The following is a 19,127-nucleotide window of genomic DNA, read 5'->3' as shown; positions in this document are numbered from 1 at the left end:
TAATCATTAGCCAGCAAAGCAGAGCTGTAATAAACATTTGACAAAGAACTCCCACTGCTTCTCTTTGATTTTGCTGTAATGTTTTCTTTTCTAATAAACTTAATAACAAGGGTGAAATATTAAAAGACTCAAAAATAATCATCATGATCCGCAGCACAGCTAAATCCATCTGTGTAGTCATATTTATTCTTAGCAATAAAGAGATTTCAAGAAAGAAAGCTGGAAAAATTGAGAGATATGGATAGATCAGTGTGCCTTTATACCAGGACTAGGCTGTGCCGTGGAGGATATCACCAAAACCCAATGAACAGATAGCTTGAAGATTTATCTGAAATGATATAGTGCTGTGAATGAGAAAGCTATGGCTTCTCCATTACCCATCCATCACCTATGATGTATTGCAGATAAACTACTAGGCAGCAACAAGCTTTTGCTGAGAGGCTGACCTCATTGATGAAAGCGAAAAACTCCCCCATGGCCATCGCGGAGTACACAGCCCCCTCTTTTCAATACAACAGTCAGAGCTTGTCTCTGTACAAGGGAATTCATATCAACGCTATTACTTGTTGGGGGTTGGTGTGTGTATACTGACAGAACTGAACAAACTCACAATTTGTCTCCGCACTTGGGATGGAAAGGCCCATGCCTCTACATCAGTGCTTGAAGGTTAAGTCAAAAGGCTGTTCTCGCTCTACAGCGCTGAGGTGAATCTTCGCTAGAGCGTCTGGTTTTATTTCACACAGGCTCGTGTAAACAGACTGCAGCTGAGCCCGTATTTTGAGTTAAGTGAAAATAAACGATGAGCACGAGGTCTTGTAAAATCTTTTGACATATTTCGAGGACTTAAAAATCCAGGAATCAGTGGCACCAATGAAGCGATGCATTGTCAAGCCGAGTCGGTGGGTGAAAAAGGCTTTTCCAAGAGGTGGCTGGTCTTTTGAAATAGAACGCACTGGAAAACATGACTCTCAGCAAAAACTTTGCTTAATGTCCCAGCAATAGCGGATCCCTCTGAAGTACCGATGCCCCAATTACGTTTTTAACCCACACTGCCATAATACAGTGCGTGCTGAAGGAGGCAGACCTAATATTTACATTTCCCGTTATACTGTAGGACAGCAGCATGGTGTCTGCACTCCAAGATTCCCACATTAAAATGTTTAAATATTTGCATTTTCTAATCAAAGTGTCCTGTGACAGGGGGCGTGGCATCAGTCTGAATTTGTTGTAGCTGCTTCAGGATTTGCTCATTCTCATCTTGCTTATCATCATTAATTATCATTTGTTAGAATTTTAGGCACCTGTGTGGAAGATGTCACTTCTTTGGAGCTTTATTTGTTATTATTTCAGCCTTTATTGGTTTTAGACAAGGGCAGTAGAGAGCAGGAGGGAATGACACAAAGGAAATGGGCCAAGGCAGATTTGAACTCGGGCCCTACAGCCTTTGGGCACATGGATTGCCTGCTCAGCCAAGTGAACTGTAGTGGCATCCCAGAAAGTGTCATTTGATCAACACTAATTTTGCTCTTCTGTGGTAGGTGATCACATAGATTCCACATAGATTACTCTGAGCTGTAAGTGACCCTTACCTTAACTCTTAGTGATATAGAATAGAATACAATAGAATAGATTATGTGATTTTTGGCCTTTGAAAATTTCACTTGCTGATCAAAAAGCTCCTATTTTTTTTTCTTCCAAACTACAGAGACAGTTTTATAGTTTTCATTTGTGGCTGCTGTTGTGTCATCCAATGATTTTGTTTCCATTAGTTGCCTTAAGTTGCAATCAACACCTTATTTATTGGCTTAAATGATCTGATCTTGAAATTATAGGTGTGAGGTTGAAATTGGGGCATGTTTGGCACTGTGTTGCAGGCTAGGTAACAAAAGGATTTGATATGTTCTCTATGTACTATTTTCAAATAAACATAGGGTGTAAATGGTTTCCTGGGAAATAATATTTCCTAGATTAGGTTATTAAATCCATTGTTGAAGTTATGAATCAAATGTTAATTGTACTTTATTTTTTTCTCTTTAATATATGCCTGTCATAACTAAAGCTTTTTCCCTTTCCTTTGAAATAGATGACACAGTGTGTTTATTTCAAAATTTGCTTTATATGCCCTGGTTTTTGTATCCCCACTCTGTACACCAGTTGTCTGACTAAATAATTATTCCCTAGGGTTGTGTGCCTCCAACAAATCCTTGGGTTGCAGTCTGCATCCATGTCAGCACAGGCAACCCTAAAGAAAACAGATTTTCAAGAGAATTTGATCTCTTGGCATCAGAGATTAATCTCACCAATCCGGTATTCAATCAAATGTAAAATATTAAAACAGACACAGATTCTTCTTTCTGTGGAGAGTAATGATGTCACAGTGAAGTCAGCCACTGACATTATATAGAATGTTATCAGATCATTGTTTTATCCTATTAGATATTTGTTTGAAATCTTGTCATCTAGAGCTTCTTATCCTTGGGGGAGAAAAACAGCTTTCTGGAGGTCACAGTGACTTTAAATTTCAACCATCAAATTTTAATAGGTTCTTCTTCTAAGTGAACTATGCCAGATTTTAGGAAATTTGCTCACAGAGATCGCTTTTATAAGAATGGGATGGAAGCAAGTCTGCAAGTGACAGTTAGGTCCAAGTGGTCCTGTTCTTTTCCCCAGTTGTTGCTTATAATAAATATATAATAAATAAATAATAAATAAATAAAACACAATCAACAGCAGAGCTGCAGATTCCAGATTGCATTTACAAAAAAGTTCAATCTCTCTTTTTATTATCCACAAGGACTGTTTACTTGCAGGTGCCTGAATTGGTTGATACAACCACAATTCCAAAAAACGGGGATGCTGTGTAAAATAATTAAACCAGAATGCAATGAACTGGAAATGTCATAAAATAATGTTTTATTCACAACTGAACATAGAAAACACATCAAATATTAAAAGGGAAAAAATCTACCTTTAGTTTATATAAAAAATGTAAAGTCACTTTAAATTTGATTGCAGGAAAACAAAAAAAGTTGTGATAGAACCATATTTACAACTGTGACATTCCCCCAACATTTTATGACCAGCCAGTAAACTTCTGGAGACTTCTAGAGTGGCACTTGTTGGACTACCTTATTTACATCTTACATCTCATGGCCTGTAACACTGAGGGCCATGTGAGCACTGCAATATCAGATTCCTGTGTATGATCTGTATATATGGTTTTTGACAGTAAAGCTGACTTTGACTTTGACTTTGAAAGGTCTGAACTGCAAGAGGGTGTCTGATCTGTGTAGCTGTATTTTTCCATACTTCCTTCTTTCCTAGTTTTTTTATTTGTTTTTTTTTCCTCATCAGTTGGTTTTGTTTCATTATTTTGTGGGTTTTTTAGTAAAGTTTTTGGCCACTTGGTGTCTAAACACCATGGTTAGTACTGGTTGCTTTTCCATGCTGACACGAAAGCATGACATCAGGGTTAATGTTTTCTGCGTGTGGTGGAGGAGGTTGCTTTGACTGTGGGCGCTGAACAGAGCTGTGGTCCTGTTTGTTGAGAAGGTAGATCGGATTAATAGGCTAGTCGAGGAAGGGGTCGCTGTTGGGGGAGCTTTTGTGTCAGTTGTTCTGCTGGGACAGCCTGCTACTTGATCACTCTTTCTAATGTGCCCCCATTTATAAGCGATGAATTTCAGAGATGCGAGCTTTCAAGACATTTGTGTTGTGTTGAAAGTTTTGTCTTCCATTAAGAAAGTTTTGTCTGGTTGCAAATCACCCTTACTTAGTCATTCCATCTCTTATAGACACCAGGTGTTTATGATTCTTCACAATGAATCAGATGAGCTTAAGCTGCACTTTCGTGTCAGACTGGAAGATTATGATTAAATTTTTTTTGCAGTGTCCACTGTTATGAAGTGCTTTGGCTGTGAGGAAGAGGGAAATATGATAAAAGTGAGTCCAAATGATGAAATTATTGATGCTTGAGTTGTTCAGATTGGTGAGGTGGACCATGCTACGAGGATCCTGCACCTCCATTAAAACGGCACAGTAAGAAAACAAATGTGGATAAAGCTGGTGCAGAAGTTGGCGCTAAGACTAGAAGACAGAGAATCAGCCAGCTGGGTAGAAGAACCAGGCTTTCTGATGACAGTGACAGTGAGAGCATGTTGTCTGATCAGAGTGACTTGTTTTGTACTCAGAGGTCAGAAACCAAAGACAAGTTGTATCCTGCTGTGGCTGTTAAAAAGTTATTACAGGAAACAAAAAACATAAAGAGGATGAACTCAGAGTCATTTTTTCAGGATATACAGGTTGTCTAAAGTTCAGTCTGGTCTAACAAGCCAGGAAGTTTACAGGTTAAGGAAACTTTGGCCAAAATAAAGAAACAGATTTGACAATGATGGACACCGTTCTAGTTAGGCTTTTGTTTCTTAGTTTGACTGTTTCTGTTTTTTTTTTTTAATATTTAAGGCTTTGTAAATATTTTCAAAGTGGGCAGTTTGAATGTAAATGGCGCTATGAAACAGAAAAAGAGAGCAGTGTTCTTTAAAACTGCAAACCTTAAACAGATGTCCTGTTTGTATAGGAAACCCACAGTGATTTGAACAATGAAGTGGACTGAAATAGAGAGTGGGCAGGGAAGGTCTTTTTAAAACATGGTACAACACTTAGTGTAGGAGTGGGGATTTTATTTTCCAAGGCATTTGCCCCAGTATCTGTAAGAGTGGAGACAGTGGCCCAACACAGAACTTTATTAGTCACTGCTGTTTTTGAGCTTTTTAATGTTTTTTGTTTGATTGTTGTTATTGTTGTTGTTGTTTGTTTTTTTAAATCTCTATGCTCCTAATGGTGGAGCAGAGCAGACATGTTTCCTAATGAAAAACTGAAAGATTGCAGTGTTACTGCTTATTTATTTTTTTTAGAATTTAACTATACTGAGAGTGAGCTTTTAGATCATCATGCAGAACCTCTTTTAATTTGCCAGTGTGCTCTGGAGCGCCTGGATGTATGGAGAAGGATGCCCGCAGGCTGCAGACAGTACACATGGTCTCAACATAAAGACAGAAGAATTTCTTTGGCTCACCTTGATCGCATTTCTTTCTTTTCTCATCATTTTGATGTTGTTAAAACATTCAAGATCAAGTTCCTACCTGCTGGTTTTACGGATCATTCTTTGGTTGAATGCAATGTTTCTTTTACAAATATTTCACCTAAAAGTACCTACTGGCATTTTAATTCAACTATGACTGCTAACAGATGTTTTAGAGAGACTTTTATGTTTTATTGGTCATGTTTTAAACAGAGAAAAAGTGACTTCTCTTCTTTGAGTGAGTGGTGTGACCATAGGAAGGTTCAGTCAACTCCTGTGTCAACAGCACATGCTTACTGTTACTCGTAACATCATCAGATCTGTTGGAGATCTGGAGTCTGATATTGTGGAACTTGAGCGATTGAGTGAATCCACAGGAAGTCAAGGATATGTTAAACTCCTTAAAATGAAGAAAGTCTGACACAAAAGTACAGGGTGCTCTTGTTCACTCTCGCTTTATTTTGGGGGGCCTGGAGAAGAAACAAGGGCAGAGAAAGATCATCTACTCTCCCTTGTCAGATACAGGGCAGGAGTTGACAGAGCCAGCCTTGTTAAGGAAGAGAGCAAGCTTTTATTCTTCATTGTTTTAAAGTGGGTACAAAGAAAGTAAAGAATCGCAAGAGGACTTCTTCATTGGTCTGCCAAGAGTCTCAGATGAGATCAGATGTTCTAGGCTGACTCGGCTTCTGTCTATAAATGACCTTTGAGCTGCCCTTCAAACAATGCAACTGCTTTCTATGGAAGACCATGGAAAGGTTTGAGTTTTGTAAGGTGTATCTGGAGGAGCAATGTTATACCAAACCTGTTGGATGTGTTCTCTGATTTCCATTTGACTCCTGGGTTCACATTTCTGAATGTTGCTCTGAATGGGGACGACTGAGGCGAGAACCCCACTCCAGGAGCCGACTATGAAGACAGGAAAAAGCAGGTAAGTTTTCACACAAGATCTAGACTGAGCGATAGTTACACTGCTGACTAACATGGGATAGCAGTTACTTGGGCTGCTGCTGGATAACTGCAGGAATTTGCATAACATTATAATTTGTTATTATTTACCTTGTGCACAGCATCTCAAAGTTGCCAGTGCCAAAAGTCTTGTGCTCTCACATCTGCAGATACTCATGTTCACATACAGATATATGTTTACAGATATTATATATAGGTCGTAACCTGCACTAAATATCAGAGTCCTTCTTTACAATTAGCTGCTTAGCTTTGTGGGTGGCTATGGAGGAGGTCGATTAGGTCATCCATCCAGTTTATTGTTTGTGTTTCAGCAAGATACTGAAACCCACAGTGGTGCATAAGAGACAAAGATAGTTAAATTGCAATCATTAAAATAGTCAGGAGGTATGTGTGAATGTGTCAGAAATACTTTCACACTCCCAGAAATCTCAGTTTTTAATGTTTCCATTCTTTTAAGACATATACTTAGGCCTGCATCGCTGTAATAACATACCTAATGTGGTGTTGGGAATTGAGTCTAGTTATGCCACCAGAATGCCTTGGGCCAGTCTTAGAGATGAGAAGAAAAAAAGTATTTGATTCATCAGTTTCTGAGAGCAGATATTTGGTTCCCTTTGACTGTAACCGGCTTGTTGAGGTACAGTATATTTGGACAGACAGAATGAATCTACCGTCTTATCCCTGCTCTGCTTTGAGATTTAAGGCTGCTCTGGGTGTTAGAAAAAGGACTGCTGGAAAATAAAGTGGTTCTCTTTTTTTTTATGGTACATTCTTCTAATCTCACCTTTTGCTTTGGGTAGAAGAGTAAACAAATGACACAAAGCTGAGTGGAAGTCATACAGATAAATTCTCAACATGTGGTTTGCGGAAGATTGAGCACTGAAAGAGGGGACAAGTTAAGGCATGTGAAGTGACCTGGTCCACATTACCCCTGTCACTATCTGTATTTCCCAGCTTGCCCTGATAGATCCATGGGCTCTCTGCTGACAGAGATAATACAAGGCAGAGAGAAAGACGGTTTTGTGACAGCATTGGGAAAAGCAGAGAGGAGTGGGGGAAAGGAGAGATGGGGAGGGGAAAGTGCATGACTCAGCGAAAGGTGTTGCACCATTAAAATTAAATTTACAGCTGGTTTCAGACAAATCTGTAAGCTCGGTGGCTGTAGGGAGAGCTGGTTGGGCGTTTGGAGGACAAATTGACACCCCAGTTCTTGGGACTTCTGAATCATATTTTACACCTACCACTACTTAAACTGTCTGAGCAGTGATAGGTTTGGCACTCGGTTGTCCACAGTTAATTCATCAGAGCTGAGCTGGCTGGTGTACTGTCTGTCCAGCTCTCTGTCATTAAAGATCTCAAAATCTCCATCTCCAGCTTGCACGTTTTCAGGAAAATCAAAGGGGAAGCTTTCCTGCATGTTTGTCTATCCGTTTAAAGGATAGACAAAGGGAGGGATGGATGGATGGATGGATGGATGGATGGATGGATGGATGGATAGATAGATAGATAGATAGATAGATAGATAGATAGATAGATAGATAGATAGATAGATAGATAGATAGATAGATAGATAGATAGATAGATAGATAGATAGATAGATAGATAGATAGATAGATAGATAGATAGATGGATGGATGGATGGATGGATGGAGACTTGATATGAGCTGAACTACTCCAGTGTTTTAAATGAAAAACAATTGTTATTCTACAAAAGTATCCAAAATCAGCAAGCAGAAAGAAAGAAGTGTTCACAGGAGGTTCTGCGATCACAGAGTGTGCACAAAACCATGGGTAGAACTGATGAATTTTCTTCTGTGGTCTATGACCCCTGATTAAACAAACAAATTAAATTACAAATTAATAACTATAACCTGGCGTTTCCCCCTGGCGATATTACAAAAATCAGCACTGCCAACTTTATGCAGAGAAATCGATTTTTTTATATTACCATAATACCCTTATAGGCCTATCTATCTTCCCAAATTAAATACTTCAATTACAGTGGAGCTTAGGAGAATGGATTAGAACATTTTGGCCAGAGAGCAAAAGCCAATCACTTCAACTCGACAATCATTTACACATTGATACTGCACACACACAAAAAAATCAGACTTACAAATGAATGCATCTGCAATCTAAATAACTGCCACTCATTTGTGTTTTTCAAATGATTTTCCTGTTCTTCTCATAATGCAATAAGGCGACAGGCTAACCGTTAGCCTGTCGCCTTATTTAAAAGCAACATCACATCATGCATGGCGTAACATTCACCACATATTTTTTCCCTCGTTCTGTCGCCTTGCTGTCCAATAATAAAAATCATAAAAGAAAATGCTGTGTGCAATATTCCTCGATCGCAGTCATGCTCAGGGTGTTTTTCTGCATCACCAATTTCTTTCATTTTTGCTCTGATTTCTGACTGTAACAAATTTCACATCAGACTTTAAGGTTTTTCATTTCAATAGAACCAAACCACAGAAAGCATGGTGGGGGAAAAACTCTGTATAGCATCCTGTGGCTCCAGAGTAGCACACAGACTGAATGTCCATGATGCTGCAAACAACATCTATAGCAATGTGCAAAAGTCTAGAGCACCCCTCATTATATTTTGCCTGGAAATGGAAAATTGCTTGTAGTAACTTACTTAAACATGCACAAAAATACATGGAAATACAAGGTATTATTATATAAGGTCAAACATCAATATTTGGTACGATCACCTGCTTTCTTCAACACAACCTGAACACTCTTAGGCAGCTTTCTTGTCATTTTTTTCAGTAATCTTCAGGCTTCTTGAATGATATTCCAAAGCTCTTCCTCTACTGAGATGTCTTTACTTTAAAGAATTCGCAGACACAGCACTGACACAGAATTGAATTGAATTATTTAGATTTAGATTTTGGCCAATTTTTCTTCCATTTTTTTAATCAAGATGATCACAGACTGCTTCAATAATGTCGAGGGCCGGGCTCTGAGGAGGCCAATCCATGACTGATAGTGTGCCATTGTGGGTTTTTTTTTTGGGTGCTTCAAAATCAGACTCATCTGCTTTCATAATTGCATCAGTTTTAATAAGATCCCCCCCTAACATACTAAAAGTCTGAAGCAAAGATTTCAAATTTGGATTCCAATACTCATTGCTCTGAAAATGATCAGGTGCACAGACTGGGCTGAAATTAAATGAAAAAGCAACCAACATCCAAACACAATGAAACAAAAAAAATGTTTCGGGGGACTTTGATGTAGCAGTTTCAAACTTTAAAGAAAGCAGTTGATCTTGCAAATAGTTTTGTATTTATGACTCCAGGAATTATAAACAATACCTTGAAGTCACTCAGGATCATTACAAAACAACGAAACCAAACAAAATTTACATTTCCATATGTAAATATTGCATCTCCATAATTTATGTTTAGTAGGTTTGTTTTGTTCTTGGAGCGCACGACTCTCCCAGAAGAAATTAAGATCCTAAAACAGAACAGAGCAGGCATGAACGAAAACAGATATGAAACTGATGACGTTACCACACATTTACTATTCTTTCCAAAAGTCTCATTTAACTCCAGTTTTAGCCTAGACCAAATCCTATAGCTTCTGTAGCTACTAAATTATGTGTATACCTATTATGTGCACCATCTGTATGATGCTGAGAAGGTTGTACACAGTGGGCCTTTTTAGATTTATGTTGTGACAGTGATCCAACGTATTAAAAGCTGTGGGCTGAATTGCTAAACACTGGGTTGAAACATGCTATAGGCCTCCATAATGCTGCTGTAGATTCAGCTTAAACGTCTCTGTAAGTCCATCAATCATCATGAAGAATCACTTTCACTTTGTCGTTTTTTGTTTTTTTTATAGTAATAAAAGTAAGTAATTTTTGTAAGCTATTGGCTGCTTTCAGTAGTACAAAACCAGAGTGCAGTAGAGCAAATAACAATGTGTGTCTATAAATGTGCAGATAAAGTCATGAAAATAGCTTTCTTCTACCGGTAAGCTCACCTGCAATGGAAAGAGACATATATTTATCAGCAGCTAGGCAAAAAGTTTAATCAAATTAACCAAATTAACATGCTTTCAAATCAATACATTACTCATAGAATTAAAAATAATATATGTCAAAAGAAAATGCATCATCATTGACTTGAAAACACTGAAAGGTCATTGCTAGAAGCAGGTATTTCTGACATGAGCTGTTAAGTCGGTTTCGTAACAGAACCACCTGCCTCGGAAAATAATTGGGATGCCAAATAATTATTTGGCTTCCTTCCAAGGAAAATTTCCATCCATCAACATTTATTTAGACATTGAATGTTAGACATCTGTTTTGGGGGGTTCGAGAGAATATTTACTGAGAAACAGAGCTGTCGCCAATCCCTGGCGTTGTTGTTTTATCCCCACTACAGACAGGGGATTTAGAGGTGCTTTAGAAAGAGTGATTGACAGCCATGTTAAATTACACAGCGGTTCCAGAAGAGGCTTCTTCCCTCGTGGTTAGACTGGCTGTAATTTTCCCTGAATCTGGTGCAAGCATTCCCCTGTTCCCGAGCCCTAATTTAACAGTCCTAAACCACCCTTGTGCAGTCGATGCTGAACAAAAAACCAAATGTTGCTAATGCCAAGTTAATTAATAGAACCCCAGCTGCTTGGGCCTCAGAAAGACATACTATGCCAAGGAGGAAATCTTCTGCTCTCTACGTGTCCATAGTGACAATATTGCACCAGTGTCAACAGGACATGCCCTTATTGGCCTGCTCATCTGCTTTGTTAATTTTGTTTACAGAGCCTTTGCTTTCCAAAAAATGTTGTGATTAATTTCAGTATCATGGCTCTTGGTGGGCTTCCATATGCCGTCAGATCTGAAAGGCAGCTTGTGCTTCTACACAAGAGATGGTTGTGATAACTGGAAATCCAACTAGGTAAGAAATTTGTTCAGGAAAGACTTGTTACATGTTACATATGCATTTATGAAGACACAGAGACACGCACAAGTTTTCATTTTCACACTACAAAATTTGGAACGAACAATTTTTTGTCCCCATTTCCATATAAACAGCATGAGCAAGAGCATGGCACATGATGGATTTCCATGATATTCTGAACAGGTATCCGTGGTGTCCATGAGATAAATCCTTTGGTGATAAGGACTAATGGATATACAACACCCAGTGCCCCAAAAAACCCCAAAATATTTAAGGACACAGAAAACCGTTAAACACAGAACATGGAGATAATCACTGTATTTAAGATAACATGAGTAATCCCTCCTCTTCATCAAGGAACAGGGGTAATTGAAAGGATAGATAGCACCATGTTTCCATTGAGTGCAAAGCTTTATCTAATCCAGTTTTGAGTGAAGATAATTAAAGGTCAAATGGCCGACTAAGGTAGTGACGATGGGGCCCCCTGTGATAAAACACCATGTCACCCAATCATTTAATTAACTTTGCTTTACATGTGGTATCTCTTGAATCGAGACAATATGTGATTGCAGGAGGCAAGGTCGTAAATCATCTGGCATGCCTGTAAACACTATCACTTAAAAAGGGACGGTAGAGATCTAGCAAATGCTGTTAACAAATCCCCTTTGACCCGAGAAGCAGACCAGCAGCCCCCCTGCTCCGCCCTGATGCTTTCAGCAGAGAGCAGCAGCAGTACACACCGTTCCAATTTGTATCTGACTCTTTAATTTTTCATATCTAGCCTACCTCCTGATATGAAAAGGCAGGTCAAATTGAGAAACATTGCCCTCTGTATGGTAACTGTGGTCATTTAATGGCTCTGAAATATGTACGCATTTTTCCCTCAGCACAAGGCATGCATGCTATTGATTCCTTTGGGGCGCCCATTAGTCACAGCGATAACTCCACCGTCACATAAGTTACTGAGAGCCATCGTTCAGGCCAGAGGCTGACAGAGGATAGCACAGGAAGGGACAGAAATCTATGAGCTCTCTATCTATCTACTTAGTTTTATTCAAGTGTGGGGGTTGTTGGTATTAGCAATTATGTTGTGTTATTAAGAACCAATGTGCAAGATTAATGTATGTTAAATTTCCACCATTATTACCTCATATCCAAAAACTCTTGTGTAACTTCAGAGGTCATATTCATGAATATATTTATACAGTAGTGCACATGGAAGTGGCATTGGTCAATCTGGACACTCAGGAAAAGCTGCAAGCAGATCAAAGGGCAAATTACATTCACAATGTTTTTTTCCATAACTTGTTCTGAACTAACTGTTCCACAAATCAATGAATATATTTTCTTTAATGCTATCATTTCATCCATCCATTTTCTTTCATTTATCTAGTTCACAGTCACAGGGATGCTGGAGTCGATCTCAACTGCCACTGGGCAATAGATAACCCTAGACCATGAATTGATCTGCTAGCTGATCTTAAAATAATCTTGCATGTCCTTTTTGTGTTTTCTGAACTGTCAAAGTAGTACATTTCAACTGTGCAGTAACATAATTAAGAAGTCCATTATTCCAAAAGAGAAATACAGATACATGCATATCTGTTCTATTTGCAGAATGTTTTGCTAAAAAAAACATGTGAGCTACAAGATGATTTAAAAGAAGAAATACACAAATTACACAGAAATACATGAAAAAGTTTTATATTTGCAGAACGTTTGCAATGGGAGCAGAAATCTTGCTGAAAAACATGTGAGCTACAATCAGGGGTGATCATTTAAAATGAATGAATTTATCACTGACATCTACAGGCATCCATGTGCACCTAAGCAGGTTACTCTCCTAAAGAAAAGGCACAAAGAAACAGATTTATCAACTTATTGTGCTGAGCCAAGGTACAACAAAAGAGAACAGAAAACTAAGCCATGCATGTGTTTTTTGTTTTTTTTAAGAAGCATAATTCCTTAAAAAAGCAAACAGTTCTAGTATACATAGTTTTTTTTCAGTTTATTTATTTATTTTGGTGTCATGAATAATTTTAATACATGCATCCGAAAGTTTTTTGTGTATGGCTAATGAAACCCAGGTTACCAGACTGCCTACTAAACACAGTTAACATGTACAGAAAACAATAAAAAAAACCCAAACAAACTAAAAGCCCTTCAGTCCATCTTCAGCAACAAACTGGCAACCAGCAAGTCCAAACCTGATTTAAGAGGTGTCTGTGATGCTGCTCTTTGTGTAAGCAGAACAATTAGCCACTGAATGAATTAGCGGCTGTCTTATCTGTTGCTTCACCAGTTCAGCTCTCCTTACCTTGAAGATAAAGAGCTATAAACACCAAGGTTTTTCAAACATGCCAAAATTAATAACTGCAAATTGAGTGATGTGTGAATTTTCAGATTTAAGTTTGTGAAAATTATTTACAGACTCACTAAAGCTGGGAAAAGTGCCAGTGATTCCACCTGCTCAAATATTCAAAGGTTTATTTTGAATTCATGATCTGAGTTATAAAGCCTATGACAAATTTAACTAAATAAATGTTACACCCCGTTTGATTTAATCACTGTGACATTTGCCAGTTGTTTAGTTTATTTTCCATTTGTTAGTCTAGCAAATTTGTGCTTTGAGCCACAATTTTGTTGATAACATACAGACCTTGAATTGACCCTCCAACTTACTACACAGAGCTGAAATACATTTGTAGTGAACATTTATTATGCAATCTTTATAAAAATATTCATGTCATGTGGATTTTTCTTTCAAGTTCTTCTCTCCTGGGAGGAACGGGTCACCCTGCAGTGTCACTAAGAATTGCATCAGTCTAGTTTCTGAGAGCTTTTGTCCTGTAATAGCTTGAACATTGTTCTTGGAGTATTTCCACTTTGATGAGAGCACAATTCTGGGCAACAATACTTGATTATACAAGAATTTTTTTTGTTTGTTTTTGTGTTTTTTGGGGGAGGGAGTGGGGTTCAGATCATATTGAATTGCACCACAAAATACTCACTTCTATTTTATAATACCAACGTGATTTTCCGCAGTATCAGTCAACCACATTTCAAATACATTGTTTTTTTGTTTTTTTTAAAGTCGTGCAACATATGGGTTTAATGTAGATAAATGCAATTAGTCTTTTGACAGTAACAGGGATGTTTTGAAAGTCAATTTGTTATGTTTCTGTTTGACTGGCACCCTGTGGACATTGCTGACACCGTTTTAATTGTGCTGGTGCAGAAAATCTCTGCCATCATGTACTGCACCAAGATTAAAAATACCAAGATTGATTTGCAAGTAGTCTTTGACCCATGCCTTGCTCGCAGTCCTGTACAAATGTCACTCATATGGGCTGTATGTTTGAGGAAAGGAAGGAGTAATGGTGGTGCTCGGGTGTAGAGTCAGCATTTAAATATTCTTCAAAGAAAGGGGGAAAAAAGGACTGGGATGCAAAAACAGACTGGTCGCCTTTTCCTTTCTTACAGCCAGATATGAGTTAACAAGTAGCCATTATCTGATTGCTTTGCTGATGTCAAAGCTTTCCTTACATAAAATATTCATTAGGCATGTTTTGAAATGCTCTCTGTGAAGTCATAGCAGAGGGTTGTTTGCAGTGGAGTGGTTATGAATGATTTTTCTTTTTTTAACATGATGATACATCATCATCATCATCATCATCACCATCATCATGTTTTAACCCCTACGCAAAGCCTTCATGCTGAAAGGGACCACGGGCTTGTTTTTGGTTGTTTTTGATTAGACCAATCCCTCAGATGACGTTTGATATACAGTACTGTGTGAAAGCATGAGTCATTCTTCATGTTTTTATATTGTGCTTCCAGGGAGTCAGGCTTTTTTTTTTGTCATTTTTTTAAAGCTGAGCAATAGTTCTACAGGCTTTTGGACATTTTGGACATTTGCTGCTTTTCCGGTCCAGTCCTTGTACCCGGCAATTTTCAAAGGAATCTTTTATTGTTTGTTTGTAAAACCACTTAACACAAAGCTACACATCACAACTAAAGATATGAATTCAATAGAATTCAATTTATTTATATAGCACTCTTCACAGGTAAAAACCACAAAGTGCTGCACAGTAATATAAAAACAGATATACATAAAAAAAGCACAATCAAATGTTCAGCACAAATCTAATTAAATATAGATATGAACCACTGTTGTGTTTACACAGAAAACTGAACAACTACCCAACTTAAAAAGATCTTTATGCATTTTATTACTTGCCAGCTATTGCAAATGTTGGCAGTTATTGGGTTAAAGCTACAGAAACAACATTTGAAAAACATGAAATAGTTCTTTTGAAAAATAAAGCAATTCACAGCATGCTATTAGTCAGAAACTTGGCTTACATTGGCATCATAGCAAAGTGTGTGGTGCATCCTTAAAAAATTTGAGGAAACTGGAGCACAAGAGAGAAACTTTGTTTTATGAAGATATCTACACCTGATGAACAGTCTCTGAAAGCCGTGTGCTCAAGTCCAGCACTGTTGTTGGTTTTTGATCAGGATCGTGCATGCACCTGCAAGAATCAGGTGGGAACCACAGGGAACGCTGGTCTGCAAACTCAGCACATCGCCACTGCCACAGGTGAATGTTTTTCAGTCCCCGGAGACCTCCAGTGGCCTGGGGCTGCAAACAGTTACCTGCTTTGACTGGTGGTAAACATCACCACTGAGGGTAAGTATTCTCCATTGGGGTTTGGTCTAGATGTAGGTGTATGCTGTTGCAGCATTGGCAACCAGACCAAAAATACATGTAAAAATCAGTTGTATAAGCAACAGTTACCTCTAAAAATGGAAATAGTAGATGGGAAAGGTGACAGAGTGAAATAGTGTTTTATTAAATCAACATGAAACTAAGAAAATAAATCAGAATTTTGACCTGCAAAGTGAACATTTTTGCACACATTCCATCACAACTATTTACTTTGGCTAAAGTGAAGCAGTGAATATAGAGTGAATTTTACTGTTCTTATTGGCAGCTGCGAAATTGTATCGTATACCATGCTTCAATATAGTTTTTATGATTAAATGTCACCAGATTGATCCACCAGCTCAGGTTGTAGAGAACATTCTCAGGCCAGTTCAGGTTTAGTTTTGCCGCTCAGTGTTTGTTCCAAGTACTTGGAACAAACACCTGGGTTTCTTCTCTGTGCTACAGATTGGTCTCGAAGCCAACCTGTTCTCAGGCATTGCGCCTCCACACCAGCTTTACTTACCTGCTAACCCCACTCTCTGCCTGCTTTGCCCTCCATTTCAATTAAACACCTTTCAAATATGATTTCTGGTTTGTGTGTTTTCTGTAAGCTTATGCTCTGCTTCATTTGGCTGGCTCATACTGGAAATAGTTTTTTTTTTTTTTTATGTTTTGTGTGACATTTCGTACTATATGTGTCAGGGGAACTTCTTCCCTGACTCCCTTCAAAGGGCCATCCATATTCATTCAAGTGCCACATCAACTTCACTCAGAGCTCAAGAGAGCTGAATTCATTCAGGAGAGACTTAAATTAGAGGACAGCTCAAAGAGTAATTAAATGATTTGACATGGTGTGCACATAAGGAAAAGTTGAGGAAAAATGTGAGGAGTCCTTTGCGAATAAACTTCTTTTACAGACAGTTGGAATATGGTGATGCCGTCTACCGATGGGCCTGTCCCACTACTTTAGCTAAATTAGACCCCATTTAGCAAACTGCCCTAAGGTATATAACAGCCTCACACTTCCTGACTCATCATCGCACTTTGTATACCCTTGCTGGATTTACTGCACTCAAGAATCAAAGGATGAACCATTGGTATATTTTTATATACAAGGCTATTGTAAGCAAATTACCATCATATATCTACACCAAGTTCATTGCCCTCCAGAACACCTGCAATCTCAGAGCCAGTAGTTGGCTGTGCTAAAGTGTTTAACGTGCCCCTTGTGAGCACAGAGTTAGGAAAGTTAAGTCTGTCTTTTTTCAGCCTGTGGTCCTGGAAAGATCTGCAGCTCAGGTTGATGTTGGAATTTCTCATCCCTTTATCTAGTTTCAAACAAAAACTGAGAGGTTTTAGTCACCAACTGTACCTGTAAAATTTAAATATGGGGGATATGAAATTGTTTTTAAATGTTGAAATGAATTTTATATATTTTACAGTTTCATGTTTTGTGGTAAATGTGAAAAATTTTATAAATTGTTGCATCTGTATATAAATGCTTGTTTTGCACTTGGCGCACTGCTGCTTCTTGGTCAGGACATCCTTGTAAAAGAGATTTACTAACCTCAATGGACATCTTGGTTAAATAAAGATAAATTCAAAATTTGAGCAGGTAGTCTTGACATTGGTGCACAGAAATATCAGTTGATAAACATGTGATGCTGCAGGGGTGAAGAACAATGGAAGGCTCATGATGTAATCTGAAGCAGGACTACTGATGAGTTCACTGGAAGGACATATAAAGGCTGGCTAATGAAAATAGAACAGCTGACAGATGCAGAGAAGGAATATTTTTTTAACAATTAATCTGTAAGTCAGTGATTTTTTGGGCAGAGATTGTTCAAAATGAAACCGGCCAGGAGGGCGGCCGCATGGCCAGCGGCTGAGGCAAGTGAGCAGGTCCGGAAGTCGACCACGCCGGCGACGAAGTCCAGTCAGTGGCCTGGAAGGTGGCCACTTTCGCCAAATCCAACGTGGACTAGAAGATGGCTAGCGGCGGCGCAGCAGCAGGTGACGGCGTGGGAGCCAGCAGTGACGAAGGAGCAGCTTTTTCCGTTCTGTACACGTGATCTGATATCGTCACAATGGTGTTATTCCTGGGTCAACAAAACTAATATTGATCCAAGTTCAACAGTGCGAGTGAACAGTCCCATTGTAGTGATGTCATAGTTTTGTGACATGAATCATCATCACACCATACACCAACACTGTAGCTCTAATCCCATAAACTGTAACAATCATCACATCCTAACATATAACCCTCATCCTGAAATGATCTGCCTCCTGTTTTAGGTTCTCTTTCCTTAAAATTTTCCAAGCTGCAAAGCTATGACATCATAACAGCGTGATTGGTTAGATGCAATCTTAATCCAGGAACAACACAAATATGAGAATATTTAATACACCGTTCTTTACTGGGTCTTACCATTGCTCTCCAGAATGGAGACATGTCTGCAAACATAAATTCCTGCAGTTTAGAGTAACAGTCTTCTTTTGACTGCACTTGTATTTACATTTGAACCACAATTCATTAGCCTGACAATATCAAAGCCATTTTATTCTGTAAGTAACTAGTTTTTCTGTTGTATAGTTGCATGCCAAGTTTCAGTTTTACATTGGCTTTCTTGGACTAAATTGGTTTTTCAACAGGAAGGCAGAGCGAAGGCAGCTTTTTAGTGAGCAGTGAAGTTTATGGAAAGAGCACACTCACTAGGTGAACTACCAACTTCATACAATACAACTGTCAACATTTATGACTGATGTCTTCTGCTCAGTATAAACAGTCTAGAATGGGAAATCAAACGACTTAAAGAGGTTGAGTGCAATGGTATGAATGGAAGCTCAATAAAAGGCTTCAATATGACTTCAAAATACTGAGAATAAACAACCACATCAGTGCTTATAATATATCCATTACATGTAGGATATAGTTTAGTATATATTATGAAAGTTTTCTTTCATTTTTTTTTTCTTTCTTTTTGCCTGTCCCGTTTGGCTCTTTTGCCATCAGAATTGTTGTCTAAAGGCAAAGAAAGATGCCCAACGGATTTACTTTACCAAATTGACCATCCCAGCCTTGCCGTAATGGTCCATTTGATTCACCTTTTATTGTTTCTTTTATTTTCACTTACTGAATACGGGACAGACTTGACTGGGGGAAAGAAGGGGAGAAAGAAAGAGGGAAAGAGAAACAGCTGAGAAGAGGGACGGGGGAGAAGGGCAAAAGACAAAAACCAACAGAATGAGCAGAAAAAAAAAGAAAAATAAAAAAAATGCATATATCGATCACCTGGATCACCTGCTGAGAAAGAAAAAAGAAAACAAGCAGAAGAGAACAAGAGTAATAGAATAAACAACATCACAATGATATATGGGAATATGACAGTAAATACTAAATATTAAACATTATTGTGCAGCACGTAAGATCAACAGAACACAGTGTGCTTTG

Source organism: Copadichromis virginalis, linkage group LG17, assembly GCF_057382275.1.
Source record: "Copadichromis virginalis isolate Kocher_CV1m ecotype Utaka linkage group LG17, C_Virginalis_male_GT1.1, whole genome shotgun sequence".
Classification (NCBI taxonomy): domain Eukaryota; kingdom Metazoa; phylum Chordata; class Actinopteri; order Cichliformes; family Cichlidae; genus Copadichromis; species Copadichromis virginalis.
This window is presented reverse-complemented; position numbering follows the sequence as displayed.